Raw genomic sequence first — 17,279 nt, 5'->3', positions numbered from 1 at the left:
CTTTCTATCTCTCTTTCCCTCTCTGATGCAGTGAAAAGTGCAAAAGGATGCCCCACAAGCTGGAAGGACTGAAACACAAACAAAACCTAACTTCCTTCCATGTTTTCTTGATCTCCCATGTTCCTTTTTTTTTTTTTTAACAGCATCACATAGTTGTAGACAGGAAAGTTGATCTGCATTTTCTGATTTTGGGGGGTTTGGCACAGCTGGAATCCTGTCAAGGAAGATGTTAGTCTGGAGTTATTTCTCTTTGGTAAGGGGGAAATTAGGCATGTGAGAGTAATAGGAAAGTTTGATGCTGGTACTCACTATGATTCAAGTTCAAGTAAGCAAAGCCCCAAAAGGCGTTGTACAGAAGACTGCCGCTGATAACCAGAAGTTTTGGATTAAATGTTTAGTACAGGAGGTAAGAGTTGTGGAAGAAAATTTGGAAGGTCTTAAGAAAACTAGTCACTATGATGCAATGGCGTACGTCAACAAACAAAACAACCAACATGAGTTTCTAAGAAAGCTGGAAAACTCTAAAAGAAACCACAGTTGCCACATATCTGTCCACAGTTCCATTCCAAAAGAGAAAACGAAATGGAGCAGGAAGCAGGCAGTGTGTCTTTAGAAAGCCTGCTTGTCAGGCTCCGCTCAAGCCCCCGGGAAAAGATAAAACTAGCAAGAAAACACAAGTGAAGGGTAGCCAAAGGGACATCAGATAAGAGGAGTGCTGTGCTAAAGAGGAAGCGGACCCCCTTTTAAAGAGGGAAGTGAAAGGAATTGTTACAAAATGGGAATGATGCAGAACTATTTCTAAATGGTTTTTTTTTAATAGAAAGAATATTTAAGATGGAGTGCTGGCAATTAGGAAGTATCGACAACGCTTTAGCTGTTGATAAAAAAGCATGCAAGAAAATATTTGGTAAATTAACTGCCCTGACTAAGTTAATCCATAATATTGAAGGGATTATTATGGAATTGCACATTATTTCTTACGCCTCAGAGAAACGGAAAAATACATTAAGACGGGGGAAATAATACAGGGGAAGACTCAGCTTGCTGATTTAAGACACCCATAAACAGGGAGGCGTCTACACAGGGTGGAGGTATCCAATGTCCCATTATAATCGGTGGCAATTTGGGGCTTAATCAGTTGCTCACACACAGGCATGGCCTGACGGCCCCGGGGGACAGCAGACATGCACTGGGGACTGACAGATATCTCACAGGAACCATCGGGAACGCACGTCCCTCTGGAGCAAAGGGTTGGAGGCCAGGCAGGACAGGACAGGCTTTGAGCATCACAAAATGCACCGGGCACCTGCGGTTAACCGGCCGAATCTGGAGCTGGGAGCGGGAGGTAGCTCCAAATTAAGGCTCCAAATGCCCATCTCCGCACATAAGCTAGATGTTAAAGTTCCTTCTCTATCCCCCCAGTGGACAAATGATTCAGTATAGGTATTGGCATCTAAACATCACGTCCAAAGGTTACGTCGGCTAATCTTAGTACGGGCACCTACGGCACTCAGAGCACAAGGTACAGCAGAGAAATTCAGCCCAGCGCCGGGCTGTGCGAGAGGCGGGGGTCCTCCTCCCGGCTATCTTCATGATCCTGGTCTAACTTCAGACATCTCCTTCAGAGCCGTTTACGACAGAGCAAGCTACCCGCTCCACAGCTGATGAAGAGAGACAGGCACGGAGCCGCAACCCCTCTCGCTCCAAAGCAGACCTCTAAAATAGGAGGGATTCCCTTTCTCAAGTGCTTGGTGCTCCTAAAGAGAGTGATTTTTCTCAGCATTTCGAGCGCCGAAGCCAGCTTTCTGCTGGTGCACGCAAAAGAAAAGCAGCTCTTTCTTTTTTTTTTTTTTCTCCAGGGTCTGGAAGTGATTTCTCCTGAAGAAACGCTAGGAGGGCTAATTACATATGGCAAAATGAGAGAAGAACTGTAACGCGCTCCAGTTTCCTCCCCGGCGTGTTGGCGACCGCACTGCGTGGTGAGCAGACCTCGGCTCCTTTCCCTGCAAAGCCGTGTCTCCCCCACGTCCAGCTCACCCTCAGACTTGGGGTCCCGTGGGGAGAAGCACCCACACCCCACGGGGTGCAGCGTGGGTCCCCGGTGAGGACGTGACACCCAGGGCAAGACTCGCCACCCTGAGTCACAGCAACGGGGACCGGGCTGAGGAAATGAGTCAACCGCTTGTCTTCGTCCTCCGTGGCCTGTGTGGGACTTGTTTGGCAGAGGTAGCTTTGTTTAAAAACAAATGCCGCGTCGCTCTGTGAGTGCATCATCACTTCAAACCACAGCACAGCAGCCCTGGCTTGTGGTTTTCTCCGTTTGCTGTCTTCCTGGGGTGAAATAAATCTCGGCTCCTTCTGGGTGAGGGTCGCGGGAAGCGTGCCCGCACCAACGTGGTCAGATTGGCCGGTGAGCTGGGAAAATGCTGGGTGATTTTTCAGAGGGGGAGTGGAGAATACTCCCCGCTGACAGTTCTGTGCCCTGATGAAATACAGCATCGCACCTCTCCCACTCCCACCACCGCGGACGGCAAATAAAATGCCGAGGAGAGGGAGGGGATTCCTCCAAGAGATATACCTTGTGCGACTGGAAAAGATTCAATTTGCAGAGATTAAGGTGAATATTAGAGCAGAAATTCCATATGGATGACGTCTATGAAATTACAGAGAGGCATTTGGAAAACTGCTTCTTAAGCACTGAGGAGAACAACAGTGCATTGTGAGGCACAGGATCTCCCATAGGTAATACCTGTATTACAGTGATATAGTGTTCACACTATAGTTTAACATGAGTCACAGCACTGACTGATGCATAAATACCATATGATTTTATATAGATTATATATGCACCTCGTTTATGACTCTATTTTCATCTGTCCCTATAATGCAAGTTTAAAACTTCTCTGAGCTACTCCCTAGGAGTTATGTATGGTACCTGGTAAAACCCTTATGAAGTTTAACCTAACCAGTGCTCGAGGAATGTGCCAATTACATCTTTTTGCATTAGCGAGAAAATAAAATTCAGGAGTACCTCTTTACAGTAAGCATAACTTTATTTTCAAGTGTTTTTGGAATACAATGCAGTGCTTGTAAATGCAACTTGGGAATTCCAGTAGTTATCTGACAAGCGACACAGACTGAGGTTAAGAATGTGACCATCCACTATGAATAGTTCCCACTTACAGCTTCAGTACATATATTTATAGAACTACTTATTTTAGGTTTAATGCATTTAGTGGTGGGGTAACTGGAATTTTTTCTTCCTGGGCCCACTTTCCTTTTTAAAAGGAGCATGGACTGCTGTCTGCTTGGAGTCTGACAGAAGACTGTATTTAACATTTATTTTATTTACACCTAAAAATGAGGAAACAGCGAGTTTGGTATCTATACATCTAAGCATTTGCATGTCCATTTCCTAGCTGAACATTCAATCACAGCAGTTGCACAAACAAATTAGGCATACAGCTACACAAACCCAGTTTAAAAAATTGGGCCATGCGTGGGTGTGTGCATCTAAATATTTTACAAGCTGAAAAATCACCCTGGAGTATTTTAGGTTAGAGATAGATAAATTATATGTCCATCCAAATTTTCCTGTAAGCAAAGATTCAAAGATGAATATGCATAAAATCTTTCAATTATTGTCAGGTTTGCAGGCGTTCCGGGTGTCCTTCCTGCAGGGCTGTGCTAGGCAGAGCTCCGCGCTCTCGCAGTTCGGTTCTGTGACACAAAAGAAGCAATAACGTTACTACTGGAGCCTGCGTTACCTAAAAAATATTTCTAATAACCTGTTTCATTCCTGCGGTATAGCAAATGCTAACGTGCCTGGAGCCCAGCGACGCGGGGCTCCCTGCGGAGCCGCAGTCCGGAGCCTTGACTCGATATCTCAAACCCAAAAAACATCAGGCTCTTGGGAGCGGGCAGCAACATCTCCTCCACGCCATCGTCCCCATCCCAGCACAGCTCCAGAGAGGAGTAACAAGCTGCTGCCTTTCCCTCCTGAAGTCACCCCGCTGAAACATATTTTTTTTTCCTGAATCTGGGGCTTTCTTTTTTAGGTTTGTTGTTGTAATTACAGAAACCGAGCTACAGACCCGTGAAGCGGACTGTCAAAGGCGAGCCTACGGCTAAGCCACGAGCAGAATTTGTGGACTTGGGCAGAGGCACTGGCTTAGACCGAAGGAAATCGTTTGTTTTCCAGCTGCAGACAGGTAGCTTAGTCTTGCTGTCCGAGAGTGCTCCCAGGATTTCCCAGGTGACTAACGTTCCCTCCTGGCATTAAGGGCTTCCCTGCTATGCTCAGTCCTACGATGAGGCTCGTATCCCGTACCCACTTAAGATAATTATTGCTCGTATTGAAACACTCCCTTTTAATTAACGGAAGGGTTGATGATCTCATGTGTTTATCTGTTGGGAGTTTTGTTACTTTTTAATAACTAGAGGTCTAGAATGATGCAAATCCGCTGCATCAAACGACGGTGGCTGTCTGTCACCTCAGATGGTAGAGAGGCCGGCGGTTTGGGGAAAGACACTGGGGTTTGGGGAAAGGCACCGGCATTTGGGGAAAGGCATTGGGGTTTGGGGAAAGGCACTGGGGTTTGGGCTCACGTTCTTCCAGGCGGTGGACGGTGTACGTGGCCAGCCAACAACCGCTCTGAGAGGTCCAGCAAGTCTCTCTGAAGTGGAAGAGGAAAAAGCAAACCAACAACAATAAAGTAGCAGCCTTCTACATGAGGCACCTACAAGCGGGTAGTCCTCATTCCTAAGATGCTGGCAGATTACCACAGATATTCTTGCAGCTGGCTTCCTTTGTCAAAAACTATGAATTTCTCTTCTTCAATGGAAATCTTCTTTCGTCTGCTGACTTGAAGAAGCATCGCAGAAACACCTTTCCATTTCAGTTTCTGCTCATTTTTACCAGGATGTGGATGTAAGAGAGGGGAGAGGAAGGAAAAGATAAGGCAAACGCCTCTGCCCCACCAGCCCCGGGGTGCTGAGGGCTGGTGTCCGTGGGGCTGTGGGGCCGTATGGGAAGGGCACTGCGGAGGATGCTCAGCCCGCTTTTGGGCGCGGGAGGAATGCGGACCATCCGGAGAAGATCCCTGCATGTACAGATTTCAGAAAGTACATTTTCTTCATCAGTAAACAAACAATGAGTCATTGGCTGTCGCATGGGAGAAAATGAGATGACAAAGAATGTATAAGTAAATAAATTAGTTCCCTTTAGCCATGGCAACAACTCAGTGTTTCCACCCAAATGTTTTATTCCAATTCATCTTTCTTCCTTTATTTTTTAACATTGTTGCCCTTGTACTTTGGGGAAACAAAACTCTAACAGGGTTCACTTGAAAAGATATATTTTCAAAATGCAGTTCTTGTGTTAAACGGCATTTGAAGAGGCAGTCTTTATTTTTTGACATTTATGTCCAGGGATGGAGCTACGGGGGAAGGAATGGAGCTGTAACCCACTCTGTCCTGACGGTGCTGCAGGTCTTGTGTGTGGCATTTATCACTCGACCTGCAAAAGGAGTTTTTACCGTACAGACGTCTCTTGCTCAGCCCCCTGCCCCAAATGTGGGTGCATTATGCTTTATCTGTTGTACAGATGCCCCCCATAAGAAGAGCTTTGGAGTTTTGCTGACCCCTGTCGCCAAGCATCGACCCCAGAATATTGCGGTCCAAAGAACTGTATCTCTCTGGGGATATCTCTATTTAAAAACATGCTTCTGGTCCAATCCTTTCCATTGCATCTGCATCTTAGAGCAGTCGATGCAAATTTTTTTGTTTTACCCAGATCCTGCAGAGGTGGAAATCTTGCTTAAGAGCTGAGTTTCAATCCTTGGTTTAAGTTCTGTTATTTCAAAGGCCATGTTTTGCTAATAGTAAATAGTCTAAAAATTATACAAGATGTTTTAAAACTGTATATTTATTACAGCTCCTGTAACCTCAGTCCATGCCAAAAGAGTGCTCTCCAAAGTAGGGGAAGTTAGAAATTGCTGGAATCACATCTTGATTTAAATGCCTCAACATAGTCCTCATCTATAGGCTGCCACGAGTGGATGTTACCTTTTTCACTAAGATGGGAAAAAGACTTCAGGGAACATTCCAGAGAACTGAATTATTTAAATATTACCTTCATTCATAGATTTCCCCAAAGCTATTTTCCCATTGGTTTTGTCCCTTATTATGTGAGAGGTAAGGCACTTAGGTAGATGGCACAAGCACCTTTTCTGGTACACTCTTCAACGTTTGCAACAGAGGAAATAATTACTTCTTTCAAAATAATATCAAACAGCATTTTCCCCCTGACTGCAACTGTTTCTATATCTATCTGAGTGATGTTGTGTGCATATATCTGTTCTGACTGTAAAATTCACTTAGGCTACTCCAAGCTATGAAGGCGATGGCATTTTCTTGGTCAGGAGGACTGCAGAAGTATGCACGCGGCCAACATCAGCAATATAAATCTCTTCATACTGTATAACTGAATCAGTCTGATTTGGTTTGAATGTTTAGGTCAGTGGACCAAGAATGTACTTTGACCTTTTGTTCTGCTGTATTTCCTGTATCTCCAATGACAGCATTTTATTGAGAATATTGTCTTTAATCACCCAGCGGAGATGATGCGTGAGGGGAGGAGAGGGAGAAAAGCAGGATGGAAGGAGCTTTCGCCCCTGTAGGCACCATCAGCTGCTGCAGGGTTTGCAAACGCAGCAGGTAGCCAGCCTGGAGCCACCTCTTCCCTGCCCTTTAGACAAGGACTCTTCTTATTCCTGGTCCTGCAAAGATCTTTAGGCTGCAATAAATTGAAACTGCCCTGTCAAATTCTCAATGCTCTCAGAAGTCGGAGGCAATGTTAGTAAAGATTTAAAGTAGGGGACATCACAGATTATTCATGCAGGCAGCTTGAAAGGCTGTGGGATTTGTTCCAGTATGGCAGAGAAGTTTTTCATTATCGGTGGTAGCAATAATCATAAGCTGAGGTCTGTGGTTCAGTTTATGGTGGTCTTAATTTACGATGGAAGACTTTATTTTAAACAATAAAAGTGAGGGGATAGCAAAATTCTGTTAAAGGTAATTAACTCCAGGGATGCAAGACTGAAGGCTGCTCTGAAGAGTGAAAAAAAAAAAAAAAATCTATATGGGTGATGGATTTTATCCTCTTTCTTCCCAGCAGGTTAACTTTAAGGTATCTTTTTTTAATTGACACTTTTGATGAAACAATTTAAATACTACAAAACTATATTTAGTTCTTGTTATTGTTGATGTCAAGGACATTTCTACATGAAATCTGAACAAGAACAGGTCAGGCGGAGCAACATGTGGGTGAAAACACTTCCTCTACACAAAGTATAGTAAGACAGACTGTATGTAAACAAGTACTGATTCATGGTCTTCTCTTTCTTTGAATGAAAGGAGCAAAATTGGTTCTAAATTCTCCATCTTCAGCTCTGAGTGAAGAACTGATTCTCTGATGCTGGACTGAATAAATCACAGCTCACGCTCTGCTATTTGGGTTTTTTTTTTCTTCTATTTAGGTGTTTTTTTTCTTTCAAGGATGGAAAGTAGATCTTTATGAGAGTCTCACGGAGAAAAAAAAAAATTAATTCCTTTCAAGGCAATCCATCTGATTTCAGCTGTTCATTTAACAGAGAGAAAAGAGATTAAAAGCAAACTCTCCAAAGGCTGGCTCTGGTAGAGCAAGAGGGTAAGACTTTACCCATCACCACCTGTCGAGAGCTGATGCTATTAGTCCCTATGCTGCTGTCTAACATATATGTAGGGTTAGTGGTTACGGGATGGATTTCTTCATTCATTAGATTATAGGTAAGGTAAGAAATTGAGGGCTGGGTTTATTTTTTTGAATACTTTTGAGACATCAGAAGCACTTGAAGCAAAAGAATTTTAATTCTTATTTTATGAATGTAAACATATTTATTTTCTTGTTGAGACGGTGGGAGCAGTGGAATCAGGAGCTTTCTGTTGAATTTTGTCTCTGATAATGAAATGCTTTTTGATCAAAGGCAAGTCTCCTAACTGCTGCACGCTGTGACTTCTTTGTCCTAAATGTAGCTGTATATAAAGTATACCTGCCTCATGGGATACTCCGGCAATGAATAGAACTGTCTATATCGAAAGTACTACACAGTGCAACTATAGCTGATATTTAGGTTGATACCTTACAGCCTAAGTGTCTGGAACACTTTTCTTATTACCTCCTTATTTTCTTTTCTGCTTATATGTGGCCTGTCCAGGCAGAATCAATTAAGTAGTTACAAGGAAAGAGGTAGGGGTGTTTATGGTCTGGTCACCAAAAAGTCCAAAGATCTTTTTCTTTACAAATTTAAAATAATTTGCAGTCGGGGGGGGGGGGGGGGGGGTGGGGAAGGGAGGTTGGGTTTGGGGGGGTTTTTTTGCTTTGGTTTTTTTTTTTTTTTTTTTTAAGGCTCCGGTATTTTCAAACATTTGGATGGGTTTTGTGGTTCCCAACTGTTGCCTAGCTCAAGATGGTATATAAGATGTAAATGTACCAGCTATTTTCTGAGATTCTTGGGCAGTCACAACATAGGCAAAGGTTACCATCAGAACCACACTGGAAATGAAAAAAACTCATGCACTCTGGAGTATTTATTTAGGTAAGGAAAGTTTATGCAGCTTATGAAAGAATTACTCTGTGAGGAAATTCAATTTTGGTAGCTTTTTTATCTCATTTCCTCAGTTCCCCTGTCATCCCCCGAGCTTGACCCTTTCTTTAGAAGCCCAGACCAAGCAGGGAGAAATGTATTGAATTTAATGGCTGGCTTGGGAAAGTTTTCCCCAAAGGACCGTTTGTCCATTGTAACTAGCTATCTGCTGCATTTATTTTATTTTGTTTTACTGGCTGTAAGGACATGAGTACTTACATTTACTCTCTTTCTCAAAATATTGTGGTTTGGCTGAGTGGTTTAGACTAAACTGAAGAGCTGTATCTGTACTAGAGAGGATGGTTTATTTTGGTCTTTTTACCTGGCTGTTTTCGAACTCCATCTGAGCATCGGGCTGTGCGTGGGAGCGATGCCGCGGCGGGAGGACGCTCAGGAGCCCTCATCGCCCATTCCTCTGCACGCACACACAGAAGTGCTTTCCCCACCTGCTCCGCTCCGTTGTAGAGGGAAATTTGGAGATGGGAGCAAGGCCAGGGACCCCTGCGCAGAGGGCTCGGCATGTTGGGGAAAGGCAGATTTCACGGGGACTCACCGCCGCGTCCCTCGCAAGCGCTGCAAGATTTAGCTGTAGGCAAGGCAGGGTCGACCACGCTGCATTAATTGAGCCGTTCAGACCGAGCCAGAGGACAGAGTGTCGGCGAGGTCAACCGGGGCTGTCCTTGCAGCCATCCTGACCCCTGCTGCGGTGCGGAGGACCCGCACAAACCCCTTCACCCCCGTTCCCCGAGGAGCCCACGCCGTCTCAGCCGCGATGCCCGGCTGCAGAAGGGCGCAACTACTTTTCACCAGCATCATCGACAAAATGGTTTTTCAGAGGGACAGTCAAGACCCCTGAGCTCTTGCACCTTCCCCAGCAGGTTGGCTTCCATCTCCAGACGCCTGCTCGCCCACGGACAGCCAGGAGCCGGCCAGGTAGCAAGGCGCAGCACCCAAAGAAACCTGTTCGCAGTCTGGGTGCAACGAGTCCGGCAGCCTATTGCTTCCTCATTCCCTGGGAAAAAACAACATTTAAGAGCCCAGCAAAGCAGCCCGAGCTCACTCCGGTTACGTGGGGAGAGGATTTGGATTACCACACTCCAGCCGCACAGGCAGCCCAAGCATCCTGGCCTGGTGCAAATGCAGTGGATTTTGCCTATTGATCTATTTTTTTTCCCCTCCAAGATGACTTTCATATGAGGAGACAGTTCAGAAATTAATTCATGCTGCACTAGTATTATTATTGCTCCCATGCCACTATGGATATAGATGGTATTTTACAGGAAATCGTGAAGAAAAGACTATTGCTTTGAGTCGGGCTGTAATTTAAAGTTATCCAGACAAGATGACCCATGCTCGTACCCTCATCTCTACACCGCTGCAGCGGTACAGCACCAGTCTAGTCCAGCTAATGTTCTGACCTAAGTTTTCAACACATACATGTCTATTCTAAATCAATAGGTTTACCATTTTAGACCTGGCTCATCATCCTAATATCTGAACTGGTGAGCACTTAAACCTGAAGCAAAATTTCCCTGTGTATGAATAAGAGATGCAGGCTTCCAGTATATATACTCAATGTAGAGATGCCTTCTCTTTTTACCTGCCTGGGCAGTATGAGATGTATCTGTAGTTCGTGGTTCTGTTTTATAGAAGGTTTATTTTATTGCCTCAGACTTAATGAAAATGAAGAAATCCGTAATCATATTTGATTAGTCCAAATGGCATGACTGCATCATTTGTAATGGGAGGCAAAATACTTAAAAACATGCCAAAGTAAATTGCTTCTTGCATACATATTTAAGTCTCTCCTAGAGTGAACATCCCCCTTGAACTCTTTCCTGTATTGGACATACTGATTACGCTGTTCATTTAGCAAGCAGTAAATGAATGGAAGGGTTATTAAAATACACAAGAATTTGGGTCGGAATACACCCACTTCCTCGAAAAATGAAAGCTGGGAAGAGCACGTAGGAATAACAGCAAACACATAAACTTAGGAGGAGCAGTTCAGTCAGGAGCCGAAGGCGGAGGCGATGCTCCTGCGTCTGGCAGCGGCCGCAGGGCAGGACAAGCCAGGGCTTCTGCTCTCTGGGGCCGGGAGTGTTACTGGGAGCAAAGGGAGCCGGGTGGAAGGGGTAGGGTTACTGCGTGCTGCCTCTCCCTACCAGAATTAGGGTCATCCACGTTCCACTGATTTATTTGCGGGAGAGGAGTTAGGGGAATTCATTTGTTAATCCTACACTCAGCCTCCCTCTTCCCTGGCTGCAGTCTTCCAATAATTTCCCGATATAGACTCTACCTCCCTCTCTGCAGCTGTTTGTTATTTGCTATTTTAATAACAAAATGCTGTTGCCTAAGGCTGATGCTTGGAGACTTTTGTTTCTTCATCAAATCCACTTCCACCTAAAGTACGTAAAGGATCTGTTCCTAGTACATGAAAATCGGTAAAATAAGGCACTCGTACTAGATTTTTTCTTGTCTAAATACATGTATCAATATAATCTGTAGAAATTATACACCTGCTCAAACAGTAAACCAAATGTTGAAGAAAATTAGGGAGAATCGGAAGACTGATTCTCCAATCACTCATAAATCATGAACATATACTTTACTTTTAAAGTAGCCACGAAATAGTTTGCAGGAATCATTTTTAGGTGGCTAAGGATGGCTCACCACACTCCTGCAGTTGTTCAGCAGGGACAACGTGGGGGCAGTGGCTCTACATGACATCGCTTCGGCTTCCTGATTGTATGGCTGCAACTTAATGAGCTGCTCAGGGCTTGACCCAATGAAAGGTTTAAGTGACTAACGAAAGACTTATGTATTATTAAGACGCCTATGCTCAACATCACAAATCCATACCTTCCTGTTTGACTTCACAAGTCTCTAAACACCGCCAACTCTGCGCCTGCATGTGCCTGGGACCGGCCCTGATGCTCTTGTCATGTCTGGGCTTGATCGTAACCCAAAAATACAGCGCTCGTTCGCCTTGAGGGCCTGCCACAGTGGGCTTGGCACACCACCGCAGGATGGATCCACCATGGGAGGTAGCAGTGGTTATGGAGCAGTTTTCACTACAAATACCCTCCACCTTTGCTGTTGAAGGCAAAGGCAAGATTTATGGGACCAGAGAAAGGCTGTGTGGTGTCACTGCTTAATAAGTCAGGCACTCACGTGGAAAGGAGGGAGTCAGTAAAATCCACAGATCTCCATCAGCAAAGCAAGTTCAGGATCCCTCCGTCCCGACCAGAGGAGCAGGGGTGGGATCTCTAAGGGGTCCTCGTGCACCACGTCTCCTGGTGCCGGGCTGCAGGCGCACCCTGCAGAAGGTGCCGGCTGAGGGTGTTGTTATTCTGACTCCTTTGCCCCAAGGGTTTGGTTTCACAAGTCCTGCGGAGTCAAATAACCGCTTTGTGACCCCAAAGGTGGAGGTCCTACCCATCTCTCACGCCTTGCCACCGCACAGTCCCACTCTGTATCTCACGGTGACATTGTCACTCACGCGTTGGCTTTGTACTTGAACCACATCAGTTCAACAGCCTGGAAGAAAAACAACCAACAGCAAGACCTACATAGCTTTGTGCCACTCTAGTGAGTCAGAGGGGAGGTTCCAGTTGGGGCCAGAGCTGGTGTAAGCAGGACGCAGGATTGGGAAAGGAGGAGAGGGACGCGCAGCCTCCCCTCTTTGTCCTGAGCTGAGCATTTCGGTGGCTGCGTCCACAGGCTCCGTGTGTGCTCTCCCTGGAGCACCGAGCCCAGCTTGTACTCCTGCTTGCATGTGATGAACACCTCTGCCGGTGAAAATATTAGCAAAGATCTGAGGAATGAAGATCGGTATAACTTCATCAAAAGGTTAATCAGTATGAACATAGGTGGCTGTCCAAATAGTTACATACAGCCTAAATGGTGGCTGCTGGGGATATGTTCATACTAGATACATGCTCTCCTAGCTTTGAATAAACGTTTTCTCCCAGAGCATAAACATTTATGATTTAATCTAGGAATTAGCCTTAGGGAAACCGCAAATGTCTAGAGTAATATTTACATTTGTTTCAGATAATCAATTGCTGTTGGTCAGCAAATAATTAATCTGAATTAAAGAGGACTCAGGCGACACAGGTCAAACACATACACTTCTGCACTGCTGCAGGAAAAGAACTAAGACCAAATATAGCTCCAAATGGGACAGGTTGCTTCTTGGCATTAGCTCAGCTGATGTATGTAGGCAGCAAAGACTGAGCAGACTTATAGTTTACCAAGACCCTTCTGCCCATCCGGCTCTTCAGAAGGCAAGGAACTGCCAGGTGAGGGCACATAAGCAGATCATAATTTGACCCAGAGATACATAAAAACAGTACAGCATTCATCTAACTGGGAAAAATTCATCGGCAGATATATTCCCCGAACTGCTTTATTCAGTTTATGCAGAAAGTTACCTTTAATTCCATTATTCTGCATGCCCGCAAGTCTATTTTTCCAGTATTTAACCAGCACTGATAAAAGACATAAGCAGGAAACGCCTGGGAAATTACAACTGAAAAGTCAAGTGGATTTGCTATAGGTCTTAATCTTAAATTATAGCAAAAAAAAAAAAAAGACATACAGGCCCATTTGAGATAGAAATCCTTTTCTCGATATGTTTCTATACTAAAAAGAAAGAAAAAGAGAAAGAGAATGAAAAAGAGAAAGAGAGAGGAAAAGGAAAAGGAAAAAGTATTTTGAGAGTTAATTCTTCAGCCATTTTCCTCTCTTTCTGAGTTGGCACTCCATGACATTTCCATTATGTGCTGTCTCTGGTGTATTGCTATCAAAGCATACAGAATTTTTCCATTGAGTAGAAAATTGGCAAGGCTTTCTTGTTTACAACTGCAAAGGTAACAACTCTGATAAAGTAATGCACATAATTATGCCACTTTTAGCCAAATTGTTGGAAAAATAACTTTCCATTCCGTTAGCCTGGCTGGTGCACCTGAATGCGTTTTTCTTAAAACCAACACTGATGTTGCTTATTAGCAGCATCCCCGCTCGGAGAGGGCTGCACTCACTTAGTGACTTCCTGGCTTCACAGCAAATCATAAAATTAAAAGGATTCTCCCTGCAAGTGTAGTTTAAGGATTTTCACAGTAATTGGTGCTCTCAGTAGGCTCAGCTTTGGCAGAAGAGTGTGAGATTGCCTTTATTGTTATCCCACAGGTTAGAGGCAGCAAGTGAAGCTCTGGGCTAGAAGAGGACTGGGCGGTTGCACCCATCTCAGCAGATTCCGCTGCACTCCTTTTGGGCTCCGCTGTGTGCTGCTGCTTCTAACTAACCACCCTTGGAAGACCAAGTCAGGTCTAAGACTGAAATATAAATGGGTAGATGCTGCATTGCTGTAGCAATCATGCCATCCCCATTATAAAGATCTACAGGCAAAGCAGTATAGTGCAAGCCCACTTAAGAAAAAAACGTTGAATGCAGTTGAAAGTAGACCTAGGCTATTTAGAAGCACTTAAAAAACACAGGACTACTATTCTTTCAGTGCTTTCCCTTTGTGGATCTCAAAGCACTTTATGAACATTCATCGAGCCTCACCACCGCCCTGTGAGGTGTTATAACATCGCTCCTTTCCCAAGGGTGGGTAATGTGATTTCTGGGTGCCCACATGGAGATACGTGAAAATTTCAGAGATACCAAACACCCAGAGCTGCCAGCCACTGGTATGCATAACTCATGACCCCAAATAAGCACTATTAAAAGCGCGATGGCAGGCTTATTTTTATTTACCTCCTAGTAAAAAAGAGCTTAGGAGCACACATTTTCAAGTGTGCCTCCACAGCTTTGAGAGCAAGAAACTTTCTATTTGCTTGCTTTTTTGCCTAAAGAAAGCTGAGAGTAGATGACCTAACTAAAGATGCGATCCAGGCAGTTCAGTCTGTAAGTAAAACAAAGTACACACCATATTGGATGACTCACAGTGAAATTGCAAGAGCAGATGAAATCAGTGAGAGCCATGAGCTTTTCCGTAAACAATTTCAAAGTTACAGACACCAAAGCACAAGGCAGCGCAGCGTTAGGCCCCCGTTAGGGGAGGTGACCATTAAAACACACAGCACCGTGATGCGGTCCGCCTCACCGGGCAAAGAACAGTGTGGGGACGAGCACAAATCCCAGTTTGCAACATCTTTAGACCTATGTGAACAATAACATCTGGACCTAAAGGCACAATTCACTCCCTCTAGCTTGAATACTTCCCAGGAATTCCCCTCCCGGGGTTATTTCGGTGGGGAGGGCCTAGTGACTAGGAGGTTTAGGACAGGAATGGGGAGAATGCAACCACTCCCCGTTATCGTTTTTCCCACCCACCCTCCCACGGCGTGGAGCTTTTCTCCCGCCCCGATGCTTTTGCGGGAGCTCCGAAGGCAGCAGCTGGCAAGGGGAGGCGAGCCAGCTACAGCTGTACTGGTGAGGGCTTTAAGGGCGGCTGGAGAGGCAACGGACCTCGAGCCTTGACCCTCTGCAGGATTCCCTGCGGTCTGCTGGCAAACCCCTATGGTCAATGAACCTGTTCTGTGGGGTGCGGGCAGAGGAAACGGTCTTTTTCCTGATTGATCTGCGAAAGGACCGTCAGGACCTACCATTATCAACACAAAGTAAATGAGCTGCAATTAAGGTTGCTTACATGATTTGCCCTGTCAGCTAGGGACCTCACCCACTGGATTTAAAATCCCAGGAGAGCGGCAGGGTGCCGCGGTGGTGAGCGCTGCAGAAAACCCTCCAGGAGCCAAGGAGGAAAGCACCGTGCAAGATTTTGTAAGAATTAACTCATTTCACATAAATTTAAACATCAGTGTGTAGGTAATTTCAAACCCAGAATAGACCTGGTCGTTAGTATGAGGTCGAATAACTCCTTGGATTGGACCACGGCGTTTTCGTACAGCAGCCGAGCAGCACGAGGCCGCCTGCTCGCCGTGCCTCCTGCCTGACGGCAGAGCGTGCGTTCACAGCTACGGCGAGCAATCTCCACTCCAGAGAGGTTTGGCATTGAATGAGCTGCGATATTTTAAATTGGGGATTTGGGGAACTATGTGGACCCCTCATCCGGAATAGCCAATTTCTTGCCAAGAGTAGAAATTGCTCCTACTTTTGGCAGATGGCACTGACTCAGATGCTCGTTCAGAGTCCCCTGCTTCATGTGGCCATGTATGTTGGCAGACTACAGATAAACGTTCCTTGACTTACGTCATAATGACAAAGATATTTGGCTAATGAGTGTCAAAACTACAAATAGAACGGATCTACCCAAAATTTATTTAAAACACAATAGCACCTGATATGTTTCAGCTGAGTGCTGGATTTTTCAGCTAAGTCAGAACTGACTTCACTGCTGTGAATCATAACACTAAAATATACCACCTGTATACGATGCCCTCCATGCTTTACATCTACAAATTAGCCCTCCATCATCCCAGTGAACTATTACTATAATCATATAAAAAATGGGAATGCTAAACTGCCAAAGCTTTACCAACTAAGCTAACACTATATAGCGCTTGGCTGACAATGACAGATAGAAAACAAAGGCTGGGAACACTGATTTCTGAATTATTTTTCTTGTCTCTAGACAATACTTGTATGTAATAAAGATCAGCTAAAAGAATGGTAGTGGAGCAGATCTGAGGTTAGATATGCTCAGCCATTTGCTATCACCAGGTTGCTGTCTTTGCAATAGCTGCTTAAAAAGGGATTTCTCTAAAGCTGAACACCCCTCCCCCCTGTAACTGTATTTTGCAACCTGGTTATTTTTTTCCCAGCTCTTTTGTCACAACTAAAAAGTAAGATTGCTCCTTAAAATAATTAACTCTATAAAGCATGAGTTCTGTTTAAAATACAATCAATATTGAAAATAAGTTTTACTTTATCTTGATTTCAGTTAACAAACTCTATTTAGAATTTTGTATAGTTACTTTTTTTTTTCCAGCTCTGATTTAACAATTCAGTGTTTCCAGATTCTTTTATGTAGTATTTGTATTTGACCAGTGATTTTTATATTGCTGTCTAGTGTTCAGCTTTTCTATTATGTATAATCATTCAGCAATTTCAATTATAACTGATGGAGTCACAGAACAATTTCTCTTTCAATCATGTTACTTCTTCATACTATTTTTCTTTCAGCTAATTCTAATTTTAATTAGTTAGAGCAGCAATTGATTATACTGATGTACTACTCAATTAATTCCACAGTGGTGACTGAGGTTATTTGCTGAGTGACAGCAAAATACCAGAGTACACTGTATTTTACAATAATTACGTACCGGTTCCACTGGAAACAGTGGTCCATCATCTTGTATATCCAAATTCTGATTTTAAAGCTACACCTATTAACATATTTTTTAACCTATTTCCCATTAGAAAACAAGGACAACTTCGCTTGTTAAGTGTAGAGATCATAAGCTCTGTAATGTTAAGAAGGAATTTTGAAAACTGACCATACAAAACATCTTAAGTTTTTCATCAGAAGCAGGTGGAGTGTTGGTTTGTTATTGTACATCCATTGTGTTTTACTCCCTATTATTGTAGGTCATGTAGATGTAGGGAAAATCATCTAGTGATCACTCT

This window comes from Accipiter gentilis, chromosome 31, assembly GCF_929443795.1.
Source record: "Accipiter gentilis chromosome 31, bAccGen1.1, whole genome shotgun sequence".
NCBI classification, from domain to species: Eukaryota; Metazoa; Chordata; class Aves; order Accipitriformes; family Accipitridae; genus Astur; species Astur gentilis.
The sequence above is the reverse complement of the archived record's forward strand: the minus strand, read 5'-3'. Positions refer to the sequence as shown.